The sequence below is a fragment of the Malaya genurostris genome, chromosome 1 (genome assembly GCF_030247185.1).
Source record: "Malaya genurostris strain Urasoe2022 chromosome 1, Malgen_1.1, whole genome shotgun sequence".
NCBI lineage: Eukaryota > Metazoa > Arthropoda > Insecta > Diptera > Culicidae > Malaya > Malaya genurostris.
In genome coordinates, this window is record NC_080570.1 from 110,011,039 (window position 1) to 110,029,578 (window position 18,540).

An 18,540-nucleotide genomic window follows, 5' to 3' on the forward strand; every position below is an offset into this window, starting at 1 on the left:
CACTTGTTACCTATGACAATCAGATGGCCACATGTCAATATTGCCAAAAAGCTGTTCACTATGGTAAGCCATGTGATAAACTGGACAAGGAGACAACTACGCAAATGACAACGGTGCTTCCTTCACATCAACCCCAAGCAACCCCAGTACACCTGTGACAGTCACCAACAACAGTGAACAAAGTACACCAGCTGCAGTTCACAACTTACCATCCAACCAACCAGAAACTGCAAACAATGTACAACAAGGCGCATCTACAGCAACTAGCAACGAAATCAACAACAATACCACGGCAATGGATGACGAGACGAACCACGAACAAACTGCCCCTCAATCCTTGCAGGAGGGAAATGGAAGCTCCTCTCCCCCTAGAAAAAGGGTGACAACGAGATCCAATACAAAAAAAAAATCTTTTATTTAAAAACTCAGCTAAATCGGCCACGTAAAGCTTGTACGCAAATAGGCCTGAATAAAATATCTTTTAAATACCTTGATCTGTAAAAAGCTAGTGTGACCCGGTGAACGACCAAAATGGTTAAAGCCGGGGTAAAATAAATGATATAAAAAAAAGCTAGTGTTACTTAGCAATACTTTAGTTCCAGGTTAACCTTTCTGCAGATTTATTTTATGCGCCGATCGCCTCGCATAAAGACAATGATTTTTATCGATATCCCGATCTCAAACAGGCTTCGCAGCCGATTCATAGTGTACAGCACCATTGCATGGCTAGTGCTACGATTCTACTCAGAGATGTCTATCTCCTCTGTGTGACGAAGAGCAAGCAAAATTTCTCCCCTCGCACTGACAACTTCAACGAGAGCTCTTCTCTTTCACATTTATACACCACTGTTGTATAAAGTGTGCACGCATCATGAGTGCGTTTGTTTATTTCCTTTTACCTCTTCCACTGAATCGCACCAAAGTGCTAGAGCATTAGCTAATAAATTCTCTGAGGTGGATGCAGGTACTTTCACAGAGGTGCGCACGCCGGTGAGCATGGTATGGTTTGCGTAGAAGAAGCGTGGACACGCAAAATCAGCAAAATAAAACAATTTATCGTAAAATTTTCGGTTTTCCTTGCAAATTTTTCATAGCAAGGCCAGATCTACTCTCTATTAATTGAAGTTCACAGAAGTGTTCGCTCACCATCACGCGGCATTGGTCACTTGGGTGTATTTAGACGAGAGCGCGTGTGAGCGATTCATGCAAAGAGAATGTGTTTCACTCGCGCCAGCTGCTTTAACCACAAGCACACACTCAAATGCTGTCTATTCGACACTGAGAAGAAGGGCGCTTTCCTCTTTGTGCGGTGCTTCGTTTTTTGCATCCTCGGTGAAAATGCCATCTCTGATTCTACTGACACTACGAATCCTTCCAGGTCGGGGTTCGAACATACGACGACGACTGGTTTGTAAGATCAGCGCCCTATGCATTGAACCGACAACCCGGGACGCAGTTGAAATATGCAAATCCCAAATGAAATAATCAACATCACGGTTCTGTATGTAAATATGTTTGTAGCCATTTAGAACGCCCAATAGGCAAAAAGGGAATCAAAATCACATAAAAAGAAAGCCCTTCACAAAAATTGCTTTAGTTTTGAATCAATCTGCACTGTGAGCAGTTTTACTGCAGAATGGATGGCACAGTGATGCCTCTCCATACAAAAGTTGAAAAAACATCTAAATATGTCGATAATCGTTTGCTGGATGAGCTTTTAGGTCACTGAATATGTTTCTATCTTGATATCCGTATACCGGCAGGACCGAAACTGTCGAAATAGTTGCAAAAAGAGCGGCGGTGGAATCTTGATTGCCTGTCGCTCAAAATTCAATTCTCGCTTGGTGCCTACCTTGAACTGCGACAATGTCGAGCAAATTTGGATCGCTATCACGTTCCCTCATTTTACGCTATACTTGTGTGTGCTTTACCTCCCTCCTGATCGAGTGAATGATCTAGACCTGATCGAACAGCACTTGAGTTCACTTTCATTGATAAGCGATACTATGCGTTTAAATGATAAAATCGTTATCTTGGGGGATTTCAATCAACCCGGTATTAAATGGATTCGAGGTTCTTGCGATTATCTCTATCCGGATGCTACGTGCACTACAAAATCGCATACTTCAGTACGACTGCTCGATGATTATAACACTGCTGGTCTAGTTCAGTTGAACGATAACTACAACAGTAACAATCGCCTCCTAGATCTATGCTTTGCCAGTCATGAATTGTCTAGTACTTGTTCCATAACCATCGCACCTTCGCCACTAGTTAAATTGTGTCGTCATCACCCCCCTCTTCTGTTCAATATACCGGAACATTCACCAACTGTATTCAGTAAAACCTCTGAAACCACTTACTACGACTTTAAAAATGGAAATTTCGATTCTATGAATCAGTTCTTACTATCATTGAATTGGATGAGCCTATTTTCTAATAGCGATTGCAATTCCGTTGCTACGTTATGGACTCATATAATGTCGTACTCCATCGAACAATTCATACCCAAAAAAATTCGACGAGAATCGGTCCATCCTCCATGGTCTAATATGACTTTGAAACGTTATAAGCGCGCTAAGCGGTCTGCGCTGAGAAAATTAACTAAGCGTCCCTCGATCCAATTACGATCTCATTATATGCACCTTAACAACCGCTATAAACGATTGAACAAAATATTACATCAAAACCATCTTCTTCGTATACAAAATAATCTAAGAATAAACCCGAAACGCTTCTGGAATCATGTGAACGAACAGAGGAAAGAAGCAGGACTACCAAACCAGATGTTTCTTGGCGATACTGAATCATCGGCTTTAATTGATATTTGTAACCTATTTCAACGACATTTTAGCAGTGTATTTTCGCACGAAATCATATCCGATGATCAAATATCCAAAGCTATTATCAACGTTCCTCGTCGTTCTCCAATTGGCCCGCACCCTTTATTTACTGATACTATGATTGCAAAAGCGTGCTCTAAATTAAAATCATCCTCGAATGCTGGTCCAGATGGAATTCCCTCTTTAGTTTTAAGAAAATGCTCGAGCAGCCTATTAATTCCACTATCGATACTGTTCAACTTATCACTTAATTCAGGTACGTTTCCCGACATCTGGAAGAAATCTTTCATTTTCCCTGTGTTCAAAAAGGGAAACAAATCTGATGTTTCTAATTATCGTGGGATAGCCGCACTATGCGCCGTATCCAAATTACTTGAAATTATTGTTCTCGAATTCGTTACGCATAACTGCAACAACTTCATCTCTGAAAGTCAACACGGTTTTATGCCAAATCGATCAACCTCAACGAACTTATTATCTTACACATCCTTCATTATTCGATGTCTACAAGCACGTCGACAAGTTGACGCTATATATACTGATTTCTCCGCTGCTTTCGACAAAATAAACCATCAAATAACAGTTGCAAAACTCAATAGGCTTGGATTCGGCGGATCACTACTTAAATGGCTGCAGTCTTATCTAATTGGTCGTGAAATGTCAGTAAAAATTGGAGACTGCATTACAACACCTTTCGCAGTCTGCTCTGGAGTCCCTCAAGGCAGTCACTTGGGGCCATTTTTATTCTTGCTCTACCTCAACGATCTCAATTTTATATTGAAATGCCACAAACTATCTTTCGCAGATGATTTTAAACTATATTATCCAATAAAATCACCTGACGACACCATATTTTTGCAGTCACAGCTTGATATATTCGTGAACTGGTGTATTATCAATAAAATGGTTTTAAATGCCTCGAAATGTTCCGTTATGTCGTTTACTCGCAAACGCTCGTTAATTAGGTACGACTATAACATTTCGCAGAATGTACTCAAACGTGAGTCTATCGTTAAAGATCTAGGTATCATTCTTGATATCAAGCTAGATTTCAAAAGTCATATCGACTATGTGATTTCTAAGGCATCCAAGCTTTTAGGTTTCGTTTTCCGCATCACCAAGAGCTTTGTCAATGTACATTGTCTAAAAGCATTATATTGTTCTTTAGTCCGCTCGACACTTGAATATTCAGCTGTTGTCTGGTCACCTCATTATCAAATCGACATAGAGCGGATTGAAGCCATTCAGCATAAATTTGTTAGATTTGCCCTGCGTAACCTACCTTGGAGAGATCCTGCTAATCTTCCTAGTTACATCGATCGCTGTAAGCTTATTGACTTGGATCGGTTATTTGTTCGTCGAAATATCTCCAAAGCAACTTTCGTTGCTGATTTACTTCAATCACATATCGACTGTCCCGAGCTTTTGCAGTTGATTAATCTCGACATTCATCGACGTAATCTACGTTCCCACCCCTTTCTCAGATTACCTATTGCAAGAACAAATTATGGGTACAATGAGCCATTCTCCAGTATGTGCCGAACTTTCAACAACTGTTCCAATGTTTTCGATTTTCATTTATCTCGAAATATGATCAAACGATTGTTTCGTAATCACTTGTCAGATTAGCCTTACGATCAGCATTTGTTTTGTAACCGACAATATTGTTTTTACGTTCAACCCTCACTTCGTGTCTCCACCATCTTCATTGGACACTAACTAGATTTGCTCGCAGAATTAACCCGGTCGTCCCTTCCTCTTTTTCTTTGTCTATCACCATGCTTTCTTCGATCACTAATTAGATCTACATGCCGATTCTAACATCGTCGTTTTCTTTTCCTTCCACCACCTTTTTAGTCACTAATTAGATCTACATGCCGATTCTAACATCGTCGTTAGTCCACACTCCTTTACCACCTCCTCCACCAACCCTGGTACTCCATTCGCACACCCACTTTTTTCTTCTCTCTCACCTATTAAGAAAGAGCACTATTACTGCCATGCAATGCTTGGTGTCATCAACTAGTTATAGGATTATAGATTAAGTTTTCATTGTTAGTTTTAATTGTTAGTTTTTATTGTTAGTTCTAATTGTTAGTGTTAAGTCCAAATGTATCTGTTGGATCATTGTAATCTGTTGATACTGATGAGGAGGTTTTATGCCTGCTGGAGAGAGAGATTGCTAAATTTCATCTCCATCGGGCTTTTCCCTGCTCCCAAATAAATAAATAAATAAATAAATAAATAAATAAATATTGTATGAAAAAAATGTTCGATCCCACTAATGGTAACATGGTGTAACTTGCTATGGTGCTCCGGAAAATGACAATTTTTTTCATAAATTACTCATCATTTCTTATTTCGCGTTTTATTTGGTGTTTTCAGTAGTGTTTCAGATAATGATTAAACCTATGTGGAAAAGGGTATACACTGAAAAAAGCTTTTCTCTTATATTCTGAGGGTATCAATTTTATCCACAAGGGTTTTTATTAAATTTAGATTTTGATACATTATAAATTACAACTGATGAAGTTTATTGCACTTTGAGTAAAAATGGAAGAGTAATAGACGAAAACATAGGCATTTTGTTCAGAAAAAAGTGGATTTTTGGAAATTGTTCAACTTACATTTTTAAGGTTTGATCAACTCGATTTTACGCAAAATAAAAATGAAAACATGAAAATAAAAACTACAATGATCAGCCCCATGGGGTTGTTAGAGCCGTTGATGTGGAACAAGGCAACCAAAATTTCCAATGATTGACATTTTCAATTAATCGTCACACTTTTGAATCCGCAAATGTACAAGAGTCTGCTTAGATTGATCCATATTAGAAATCAACACCGAACAGGCGAACCCAGAACATAGACTCTATTTATCGTTATTTGTATTTGTTTCGTAGCCGACGAAATTTCATCAATAGCCCAAATGTATACAATTAAATGTTTGTACATGCTTGCGATACGGATATCGATATTTAAGCTTCTCTTCATCAAGCTTGTGTTCAAGTTTTGTATGCAAGCAGTTATTTTTATAGCGTTTCTCTACCATTACTACCATTTTGCGATTTCGGTTGAAGCGATAAAATATTTCTCATTATCAATCGAGTTCATTTTACATAAATTAGAAATTAGTCTTATGCACTCAAAATTTACCCTGGGGTAGTTGTCAATTTCTCAGGCAAAACGACATAACATGGGATTTCATCCAATCTTGCATGACACAAGATCAGAGCATACCAATAAAAGCTTCAAATCGTTTATGGCACTTTTTATCTTGCTGTGTAGCAACAACCTACCTCTAGCAAGCTACGCATAAGACTGAAACGTTAGCTATAATTTCGCTTCTATTTGTAGATCCGCGTGCTTCCAACAGCTTTGCTTTTGCTTCGATTGACCAATCAGAGCGCTGCTTTCCCTTTGATATATCGCTTACTCCTTCAAAACCGTCGACTATGGCAGGGAAATCCGGTATGCCGGAGATTTTTTGCAGCCAAAATAGGACACTGCTAGCTATTAATCAACATTTCAATGATATAAAATTAAAAATACATGGCTATGAACATTCAAATCAATACGTAGAAATATTTCCAATCAAATGGTGACATAATATTAATAATTGATACAAAATTGACTGAGCTGTAATTGTTCAAAACCTGACCACATTTCTACGTGTATTTTTCTTGAGTTTCTAGTTTGCACCGCTATATAGAAAACAAAAATGTGTTCCACATTAAAAAATGACGCTGAGCAAACATGCAGAAATCTGTTAATTTTAACATGGATGACAAAGAATGTCCCAGCCAACCGAAATAGTTAATATGGTAGGACCAACTGGACGCTATTTATTATGAGTTGATCCAACACGCTGGCCACCAGACGGCTGCTAAAATTGATTCAGTGACGGTTGTCAAATCCGATTTGGCAAAACATAGTCGCCTGTATCTTAGTTGGCCGAGCGTTTTCATCTGTTCACTTTCGCTGAAAATGTCAAAAATTGCGCTCCTGGTAGATACGGTTGTATCGTTTGAGGTGTTTGGCAGCGGTGAGGCAGTCGGTCACCAAAATGGCTGCCAGCCGTATTTTACCCGCTGGCATCGTTTAGTCAGCTGTCTAGCAGCCATGCTCATGCGGGAACCAGCTGAAACCACTGGTGACAGGTACATGTGATGCGTTTGAACAGAGCACAGCAATAAAAGCGGACGCAATATAAAGATAGTCATGACAAAATTTTGTTGCCTCATGACCATGCAAGACCCCATATTTCGAAAGTTGTTTAAGCTTATTTGTAAACGCTGTAATGAGAAGTCTTTAGAAATATATGCAGATTTTATTTCTCATTCGACAATATTCATACTTTAAACTGTTATCCTTCACTTATCTGAGAATTCAAAAAAAATTATATAGTTCAAGATTTTTTTTGTTTTTCTGCTATCTTGGCATCACTGTGCGATGGATAAGCTTCGTGCATAGTTCGCAGTGTGAATTTAACTTTGATGAGGATAGTTGGCATCACTGAGAGTGCGATGCGGTCACAGACTAACAGACAGGACACTCAAATTAGATTATTCAATTATTTTAACGGTCATTTTGAATATTCCTTTATTTGGGACAGTACTCATATGTGTCATGATGGCGCCACGTTACCCTATCAAAAACATCTTATCTGTCATCTAGACTGTGTTTATTTTTTTCATTTACCAACAGAGTTGCCATTCATACAGAATTACCTGTAATGTTTTGATTTGTATACGTCCATGCGAATTTCATGCAGGATACAGATTTAATACATATTGCCAAAACTATATACATAATTTTGCCTACTTCTCATCCTCCAACGCAATACAAAATCGAACCCGCTTTGTTACAATATTTACTTGCTTCTGGTCTGCCGCCACTTAATTTCGGGTGAAAACTACCAACACAATAAAAAATAGTCTAGATGAACAACGTTGAGTCAAATAAATGGTTACCTTCCAACATCGCGAAAAAGTTAAATATATTATCAACATAATCCAATAATTTATTGTGACGATTTATTTTCAAATATTTTGATGAAATCAGGCATCCCTGCAAGCAGCTGATCGGTGTTGACAAACGAGGGGAAACCAACTAGTAAAAAAAACTTTTACATAACACAAGGGGTGTACAGATAGTAAATAGTTCGCGCAGAACAATATAGGTGGAAATAGTGCATCACGAAAAATTATTTTTATAAGAAATTACTCTTACTGTCATGTTTGTTAGTCTGTGATGCGGTGTCCGGCTGCTACTCTAAAAAAAGTATAATTTCAATGTGTTGTTTGATACGTATAGTTAGAAGTTTGGTTGAAATAGTTATTTTTAGTGATAGTGCAGATGTAGCAAGTGTGTGTTTAGTAGTGAGAGTGCTATTCATTGAATAATGTTGATCCGCGAATCTAAAGATGCTCAAACGACGGGAATTGAGAATTTACCAAAATTCAACGATGTTAACCTGTTAACCGATCGAAGCGCCGTCTGCATGTCATTGTCGGTGTTGTCGCATTTCTATGGAATGTGTGAAAGTTTACAAGTCGATCGTGTCATTCAGACTGAAGGTCTAGGGTTTTTCTGCAAACCTATTTTTATTTTATTCTTTCAGTGGTCATGTTGGAGATATTTTATATTTTTCCTACTTATTATATTTCTCCTGAGTATCAAAAATCAGGTTTTGTTGAGATCATATTGTTTACTAAAACATATCCGGATCTCTTTCCCTCCCTACTAACAAATCTCCTATCCCGTGATGCTCGTGGAGATACAGTGGTACCCGCGGTCTCTCGAAACATGAGTATTGGACTAATATTCCTTTCTTTCACTTTGTTTCATTTTCTTGGTTCATTGTACATTTCCACTCATTCGGTCAATCTCGAAGTGTAACTACTGGTGATCTACTTCAGCTCAGCTCAGTTCAGTTCGCAGTGTGAGTTTCACTTCAAACAAGTGTAATTTCCCAGACACCAAGCTGCTGATCGTTTCCATTGAAGCTAAATACACCGACTAGTGAACAACAACATAGAAAATAAAAAAAGGTTTCCCAAAGAGTTTCTGATGCTTACAATGTTGCCATCTTTTAAATTACAATGGTAATAATTTAAAAAAATCTTTATCGAAAACAAGGTCACTTTAATGAGTTAAGAAATATATTATTTTGACGCTATTACTGTGTAGGCAAGTAAAAACCAACACCAATGGATTTCATTGTTCATAAATGCATTTGAAGTTGAGCTTATCATCCAGTGCACAATAGGTACTTTTGAACCAGTATCAAGTTTAAAGATTTTTGGTTCTTTTCAAGTGGACAACGTAGCCTAGTCCTTCTCTTATGTAATACATAAATACATGAAGCCGTTACCGTCTAAACGATTCTAATATTGAAAACAAAAATTCCAAGTGGTTCTGAAGAACAGTGCGATAGTATCGGTAATGTGGATCGGTCGTAATTTTTTTTTAGTTAATAATATAAGTTTAAAGGCACACTGCTTGAGTTCTAAGATGAAACGAAAAAATTGTTGGTTTTCACCAGACAAAGCTCCGGCACACAAGAGCATCACAAACATGATTAAAATGATTGATTGACGAATTCAATTGCTTCCCCATACATTCATTTGATTTAGCTTCCTCGGATTATTATCTGTTCCCAAACCTCAATTCATTAAAATATTCAGCTCGGACCAGGAGATCATCCAATCTACGGATAATTTTTTTTACAAATCCGGATAAATATTTTACAGTGTTTTTGTTCTTTTACGGTTTCAGCCCTCTACTAATTGCCAAATTTAAGCTGATTTGACTAATTATATGGGACAGTTATATAAGTTGTTAGGGGCAAGATTGATGAATCAAGAAATTTTTGATTACAAGGAATCAAAATAAATCGTTCGTTGTTCGAGGAAAGACGAAGAGAGTGAAATTCACCTGCCAAATACACATAAAACGGGCAAAATTTCAGTTCCGAATATTTTGATTTATTGTGCTACCTAATGCTAAATCATGGTATTAAGCCAATTATGCCATTTCTCATCGGTGTCAAATAGACGGACTTTGAATGTGGGCTTGTTTTAAGTGAAGCTGGTGCCAGTGGACCACATTCTCCTCGCATGAATCGCTTTCACGTACTCTCGCCTAAATATTCTTAAGTATTCACTGACGCGTGCAATGGTGAGCAAACACTTCTGTAGTTTTTTTTTAATCTAAAGAGAGTAGGGTTGGCCTTGCTATAAAAATCTTTATCACACCAAAGAAAAACGAAAATTTAACGATAAATTGTATTTTTGCTGAACATGCGTGCATGACGTTTCTCTTAGGTGAACCATAGTCCAAAGTGCATACTGGCGTGTTCATTTCAGTGAAAATGTATGCGTCCTCCTCAGAGAATTTTGTTCTAGTACTTTCGTGCGATCCGGTGCTAGAGGTGAAAGACAATAAACACGCGCTCTCATGATTCGTGGTGCACACTTTACAGAACAATGGTGTATATGTGTAAAAGAGAAGAGTTCTTGGTAATGTTGTCAGTGCGAGGGGAGTCATTACGCTTGCTCTCCGTCACACAGAGGAGATGGTAGTCTCCCTGTTACTCCGGAACCGGAAGCCGGATCCGAATAAAATTGCACCGTGTAAGACCAAGAAACCGTTATTTTAAATCCAAGTTAGTAAAATATGGTTCAACCATCGCTGAAAAATCAAAATGGCACTTACGTGCCAAGGATTTGTGAGCTTTTTGAAAAAAAATATCTTCCGTTCATAACCCAACGCATCAAATCTAATATTATTTCATAAATATCTATCATTTGTTATTGTACTACTCCCGCTGGGATCTCATCAAGGATTTCGAAAGAATTTACTGGCTATCTATTTATCGAGTGCTTTTCTTTCTTTGACAATACGAATGTGGAGCTTCCGAATTTGTTGATTTTGCCAGCATCCCTGCATAAATTTGCAATGAAAAACAGATAGATACCTAACTCATTCAAACTGATGAGTTTTCAATTCTCCGGCGAGGCTTGCATCGTTTCAATTTCACACCTCTCTGGTCCAATGACAAACCGATCGGACTACGAGGTGCTCGCTCGGATGCGAAGGCTCACCGTTCCCAGTCGGTAGCAACCGTTCAAATACCGTCGATGCTGATGTTGTTGACAGATGCACACCTAGCACAAAATAAACAAACAACGCGCGACAGTTTTGGCGAATATCGTAGGAATTTAGCAAGGTATTTTTTTTTTTTGTTTCTTGGTTGGCTCTATTCGTCCCACTGCGAAACCGATTCTAATCCGTTTTCTATTGCAGTCGCACGTGCAGCCGGACCAGGAAAACAGTACTGTAAATATGCAAATCACCATTGACAGCTCGGGTTTGGGATACATCATCTCCGACTGCTGGCAATTTGGCACTCGGATAACGTTTCACTGATAGTTTTAGGTTGATTTTTGCATCCACAAAAACATGGAAATGCTCGCGATGGTTGACATGGTTTTTGTTTTGGTTTTAGGTATGAACAAATAAAATCGCAATTTCATACAGTCAAAAGTTGCGTGAAAGATCGTGTTTTGCTTATCGAGGCAACTGAATTAGGCGCTGATACTTATTTTTAAGTTGTTAGAAATCTTTTGCCGTTTCAAGTTATTTTCCTTATTCAAAGTCTGACAAATGGACCGCCTTGAAATAGCGAACATTTATCTATTAAACAGGAACTAGTTATTAATCATTAATTCCGCTCGAACACAGTTATGGGTAACGGTGGTTCGATACGATAATCCTAAACGCAGAAAATCACGGGGAAAGCCCGGCATGCTACTTCGTCGAAGGCAAAACCGAATATTTACGGCACTAAGATGTTGATTTGTATTTTGGTGGGAACTGCTCGGTGTGATTTACTACGAGCTCTTAAAACCGGGTGAAACCATCACAGGAGATCGCTACCGAACGCAACTGATGCGCCTTAGTCGCGTACATGACAATGTCATCCTCCAACACGACAATGCTCGGCCTCACGTCGCAAAAGTGGTCAAAAAGTACCTGGAAACGCTGAAATGGGAAGTCTTGCCCCACACGCCGTATTCCCCAGATGTCACCCCTTCTGACTTCCACCTATTCCGTTCGATGGCACACGCCCTGGCAGATCAACATTTTCTATCCTTCGAAGAGTTGGAAAAATGGATTGCTTCATGGATAGCGTTAAAAGAGGACTCCTATTTTCGAGTCGGGATTCGAAAATTGCCGGAATGGGAGAAAGTTGTCGCTAGTCGACGGACAATACTTTGAATAATACATCTGTAAGCACTTTTTCGCAATGAAGTTTTCAACTTTGGAAAAAAACGGCGGAAGTTGTACACCTGATAGAAATGAAGATTGGAAGAGAAATAAATAAATTTAAGTACATTCTGTGATTGACCGTGTTTACCGTTAATTTATTATCTTGAACCAACTGAATCACCAGTAGCTCATTTGATAGGCGCTCTCTCAGTCAATTGAAAGAGATGTTTGTTATTTCAAGGGAGAAACTAACGGCGGTTCAACTGAGATTCAATTGACGGCGCAACGGATGAAGTACTGAGTGTTGTCCATTCAGTATGTCAGTGAGCTGTGTATGTATTGAGTATGAAGTATTGTACAGTCAACTGATCGTTGTGTATAATCGATTTCAATTGAATGAAATTAAATGAAATTTAAGGCACTGTTCGTCGACGGTAATATCAACGTTCTTGTGATACTTCTTTCAAATACTTAGTTAAGGACTTTCAAAAGAAAATTAAACATAGATTCAGTTTACGAGAAATGAAAATTTCGCAAATGAAACAAAACAGATTAAACTGTGTCATACTAAAACGTCGAAAGACAAAACGACAAAAATCCGAACGACGAAATATTGAAGGTTACGCTGCAAGCTCATAGATCTCGATCTACTGTCCATTCGCAGAAATGTGTTCAAGCCAGTTTTCATTGTTGATCTTCTCCAGTCACGAATTGATTGCTCGGAGCTGTTACGTTTGCTAGATTTTGATATTCGTCGTTGTCCTTTCCTACTCATCTTTTCCTACTCATCCTTTCCTACGCATTCCTGCCGCCAGAACCAACTATGGCCACAACGAGTCATTTGTCAGTATGTGCCGAGTTTTCAATCCCTGTTCAAGTCAGTTCGACTTTCATCTAACTCGTGATACTATCAGGAAATTGTATAGTCGAACACTATCTCTTTAGAAGTTTATCGTTAGTTCTAAGCACTTCGCTATGTAATTATAATAGTGATATGCAATATGTTATAATAGCTAATAATATGAAATGTATCATTTGGATATTCTGTAATCTGTTGGTACAAGAGATGAGGAGGTTTTATGCCTACTGGAGCCATAGTGTTAGATTTTTGATAACTTATCTCCAGTGGGCTTTCCCTGCTCCAGAAATGAAATAAAATAAAATTAAATTAAAAAAATAAAATAAAATAAAAGTTACAAATCGTCGAATGTATCAAAAGTAGACTGCGACAGAAGTTCGAATATAATAAAAAGTCGAAAGATGCAAAAATGTCGAATACGAGAAAATGTCAAATATAGCGAAAGGTCGAATACTACACAAGGGTGAATGATGAGAATCGAGAAGCGAAAACACTACCATGAAATGCAAAAATAAATGTTGATATACGTTTGCCAAGTTTACTTAAACATAGTTTGTTTGTTCTTAGGGTCCGATCGAGCGGTAACGAGTCGCTTTCGACTTTCTGGTGTATTCGACCTTATGGTTATTCGACTATTTGTGGCACTCGACCTACCGTTATATTCGATGTTTATTTCTTTCGATTTTTGTCGTATTCGACCATTTGACGCATTTTATTCCTTTGACTTTTTAGTGTTTCGACCTTTTGTTCTTTGAGGTTTCATCAGTGGATCTTCTGTTATTCGACATTTTAGTATATATTCGATTAAACCATATTAATAGGGTTAGCAATTTATGATAAAATCTTCGGTAGTATGAGATAACCAAAAATAACTCAAAATTTAAATTTTCTAAAATGTTTGGTATGAGCGAACATTAAGGTGAAATTCAGTGCAAATGAGGCGCATAAAATTACAACCGTGTGAATCGCACAAAGCGTTTAGTGAAAAGTCATAGCACATAGAAATGCTAGACTCAAACTTTGTATGCTTATAAATTATTATTATATATTATTATTGAGTATCCTAATTGACATGCTAGTATGATTGAGTTCTCGTCTGTAGTGAAGTTGTTTATTCTCTGTTATAAATCAAAACATTTGAAACTATGTAAGAACTGAATAATATTCAAACAAAATCTTTTTTTATGTTGAATTACAACTGGCTTGTAAGATGCTCACGAATAAGATCTAGTATGTGAAGTGCATTTTATATCAGTATATTAGTGAATAATATTTTACCATTTCTCATGAACTTTTAAATGAATTAAAGATAACATTTTGTTCACGTTTGGTGAGTGGATAAGAATAATTTATACTTTAGAATTCTTGAATGCGGTTTGTGGATATTTCTTCAAATCGCTTAAACATTAGGATTTTCGAGACGGGTTCGACGAGTAAGTTGTTGAAGTTAATGTCATAGTAATTCCCAACTTAGAACTCCTAGGTTCAGTTTTTGCAATGACTGAGCGGAAATATATATTGGAGAAGCCAAGTGAAAGAAAAACTAACAGAAAAGATGAATTTTTGGAAAAAGATACGCTCAGAGACAGGACACGAACCTGCGTTCTTATGCATTCCGTGCATACGCGCTACCATTTCGCCACTCTAATCTTGTTTTAGCCACTCCAAAACTCGAAACAGACATAGTAGCAACGTACATCTAACATGCTCTACATCCTGGCCGTCACCCGACCGACATCTTCTCTGTCCATCAAACACTAGTCCTCTCGCTTTATACCTATATTTCTCTGATCAAGCATCGAGTAGGAGAGTGTATTTATAATCGCTTGTTACCTAGGTTGTTTGTTGTGGATTTTTCTATCAATGAAAGAAAAATGCAATTTTAATTTAATCGGTCTCTACACAATCCCGTATTTTTTTACTCTCGTGTGTTCCGCCTAATAATTATGCAAGCGACACAGTTCGAAAAGTTCGATATTCGAATGTGTGAAAAAAGCATGTCAGTTTTTTCGTATTCACGTCATCCAGAAATGTCTCTGACTTTACCCTTCGGCCTTTTTCTTTTAGAGAAAATATCATTAGAATAATGTCTCATATCATTTCTTTAATGAAGAAATCTGAATATCTAGCCATACCTGGCGATTCCAATTATGTACAACCCTTGAACAGTGATCTCCCAAATCTACCCGTTGCACAGTGGTTCGAATCAATAAAAACGTGGACATCAATCAGTAGCTACCAAACCGTGCTTTTAATGCATATAGTTGCTTTCAAGAGATTATTTACAAATATATACCGCGTAATTTGATTCTATCCCTAATTGTTCATGGCCTACTTTGACAAAAAATATAACCAGAACTTTTTTTTCTGAAGAGATAGAATTTTTTTTCCACTAAGTGCTAGAACTATTGAAAATAATTTACTTTATCGAATATACCAAAAGTCTAGATCTCACCGTTTCGGATATACAAAGCGTTTTTATGTAAACCCCCTTAAAATCAGTTTTCTATTCATAACTTGTTTCGAGTTATTTTTTATGCATACTTTGTTTGGAATAATTGAAGATAATAAAAAATTCCATATTTTTGCATAGGTTTCCTGGCAAAGTTATACAACATTTTATTATCCCATAATTTTGTAGAAGGTAATGCATAGGTTTATTCTTTTTTGGAAAAGTTATGCATCATTTTATCTAGGAAATCTTTTACCGAAGCGAAATATGCAACTTAATGCAACAAACTTTTACATGATTTTTTTCTCGTTGCTCGTGCAAACATGAGCTTGTTTATGCGAGTTAACGCGCACTTTGTAGTAGATATTTAGGTAATAGAGGTAGATTTTACGTAGATAAAACCAAAAAAACTGTTTTTAAAATAAAGTGAATATATCTCAAAAACTAATTCTTTACATTATTTATATCTTCAGCAAAAATACTTCAAGTGTATTTTTTCTTCAAAATGAGATAGAATATTTTTTTCGAAATTGTTACTACCACCTTAACAAAAATCAAGGTGCCACTTTTAAAAGAAGTGTAATATAATCTTATAAATCTAATCTTATGCAGACTTTTGACCGTCTTCTTCCAGGTTTGGACCACTGTGCGTTGGTTGGCTGAAATCTCTTTTCTGTGACGCTACTAGTTTGTTGTCCACATGTAGAAATCTTCCAGTTATCTGTAGTCGCCTTTACAGAAGTCGTAAGCCAAGAACTTTTTTCTCTTAACCAAACAATAGTCATGCTTGGTTTAGTTCGAATTAGATTCATAAATGAAGAACCTCGAGATACGATGTAATATAATATTTTAGAAACATTTCGACAACATCGATGCAATCTTCAATTAAATCGTATCGGTGTTTGTAAAGACTGTCCCAGAAAGTATGGACGCACTTTGAATTCGCTGTAAATAATTCACAAGTGTTAGATATTCAAATTTTATTCGATATACTGATAATATTAGACTACAACAACAGAATATTATTCTCAACATTTGCTACTAGACTAGCTGGCGCTCCTTCTTGCGAACGTTCCTCATTAAATTCCGTACAGACTTCTTGGCGACCGTACAGACTTCTTGGCGACAAGACTTCTTGGCGACAAGTTTTCCAATCTTTCTCGAACTGTTGAATGGTTTCGGCTGCCGAGACATGTTTCCTAGGATGTGCCTTCGTTAATGACCAAAATTCCTCAATTGGTCGAAGTTGTGGGCGATTTGGTGGATTCATGTCTTTTGGGACGAAAGTGACATTTTTGGTAGTATACCATTCTACCGTTGATTCCGAGTAGTGGCAATAAGCAAGATCTGACCAGAAGACAACAGGATCCTTGTGGCTTCGAATCATGGGTAGAAGTCATTTTTGTAAACATTCCTTGATGTATATTTCATTGAAGCAATGGTGATGAAGGTTTTCGAAATCTTACCGCTGTTACAAATTGCTTGCCAGACCATAGCTTTCTTACCAAATTTTTCGACTTCAATCGATGTCTCGGACTGGTTTAACACTTGCCCTTCTCGCACCGTATAATATAGTGGTCCCGGCAAGGATTTGTAATCGAGTTTCACGTAGGTTTCGTCGTCCATGATAATGTAGTTCAAATTTCCAGCAAGAATCGTATTGTACAGCTTTCGAACCCTCGGCCTGATCGATGCTTCTTGTTTCGGACTACGTTTGTGTTGTTTCTGCTTCTTATAGGTTCGAAGATTCAAACATTCTTTAGCGCGAAGAACATTTGACTTCGAAGTACCCACTTTTTTGGCCACATCCCAAACTGAAACCTCCTTCTTTTGCTCGAACGCCTTCAGTATACGTTTATCCATCTGAGAGTTAGCAGGACTTTTTGTCGAACCGTTTTCGGTTTATCCTAAAAGGTGTTATCCTCACCGAACTTCCTGATTGCATTTCGCACGGCTTTTTCACTTACTCATTCCATTTTTGCTATTTTTCTCAGGGACAGTCCGCGTTCTGTGCACCATTTGTACACCAATCACAATCCAATGAATATTACGACATATAAAAAAATACCCAAATTTTAAACCACACGACTCACCACTTGTTGTCATCAATGGATCCCAACATTTATTTCTGATAATACTCAACAACCCTGGCTTCGGAAACTAATCACTCGTACTATTCCAAAAATGGGTTGTACGCGATAAAATCGCAAACCCGGCAATAAATTGCTTCAACCCCCAAAATAACCGAGCAGAAGAGATCCATGGCAGAACCAAAAACAAAAACAAAAAAAAGCGTCCCATCCAAACTGCCACAAGGCAAATATTTTGCAGTTTTGCTGCGGTTATGCACGAATTTTCCCTCCGTCCATTTCTATACTGACAGAAATAGCTGTGGTGGAAAATTACTCGCAGAAGTAACACGGATCCGAGATTTTCAGCAATCATCAGTTTGCCTCGGGACCCAGAACAGTTGGCGCAGTCGATGGCCCTCGCGAATCGAATATGCCCAGTTCGAACGGCGCGGCTAGTATTTCGGTTTCGGAAGAGAGGGCAATGGCAAGAATGAGCGCAGGAAATTAAAAAGTCATCCAACCGAATGAAGCACAGTAGCGCGTCCCCGCGATAGCTCTGGCCGCAAAACACGGATTGTTGGGGTTCTGGTATCCGGTCCGACCCCGTGCCATATGGCATATCTTCATAAACAATCAGAAAGTGAGATCAAAAGTGTAGTTTTCCGCAGGGCAGCATTACCAGACAGTGAAACAGGTCTCCTATGGTACCTGTGGTAATTTGGTCGTCAATTTTTTTCCTGGCTTATGTTGCAATCATTGCACTTACCTGGATGATGAGCTCAGTTGACAGCCTCCATTGCCTTTCGTAATGTGACCACTAGTAGCGATGATGTTTTCCTGTAAATAAAAGTGTAAACATGCCGCAGTTAATATTGGTTTGCTTTCAGATTTTTCTCATGATTGTGTGCAATAAAATGGGTCTGTAAATTGGTTTGAAAAGTAAGATATGTAAAATTGGTTTTATTACTTCGCCTGCAGGTTAACTATTTGCCAATTACAGAGGATCTGTGATCGTTTCGAATATGTACAAATTGGCGGC

The 18,540-nt window shown here is 37.9% G+C and overlaps 1 protein-coding gene across 17 annotated transcripts in view; it reads right to left on the reverse strand.

Moving 5' to 3' along the window:
- LOC131425391 (sex determination protein fruitless) overlaps positions 1-18,540 on the reverse strand; it is a 761,905-nt gene that overhangs the window by 543,935 nt on the left and 199,430 nt on the right. For all 17 annotated transcript variants that reach the window (XM_058587258.1, XM_058587250.1, XM_058587259.1 and 14 more), the window contains one exon: positions 18,268-18,338. The gene's annotated coding sequence lies outside the window, so the exon portion shown is untranslated. The remainder of the gene's footprint in view (positions 1-18,267; positions 18,339-18,540) is intronic.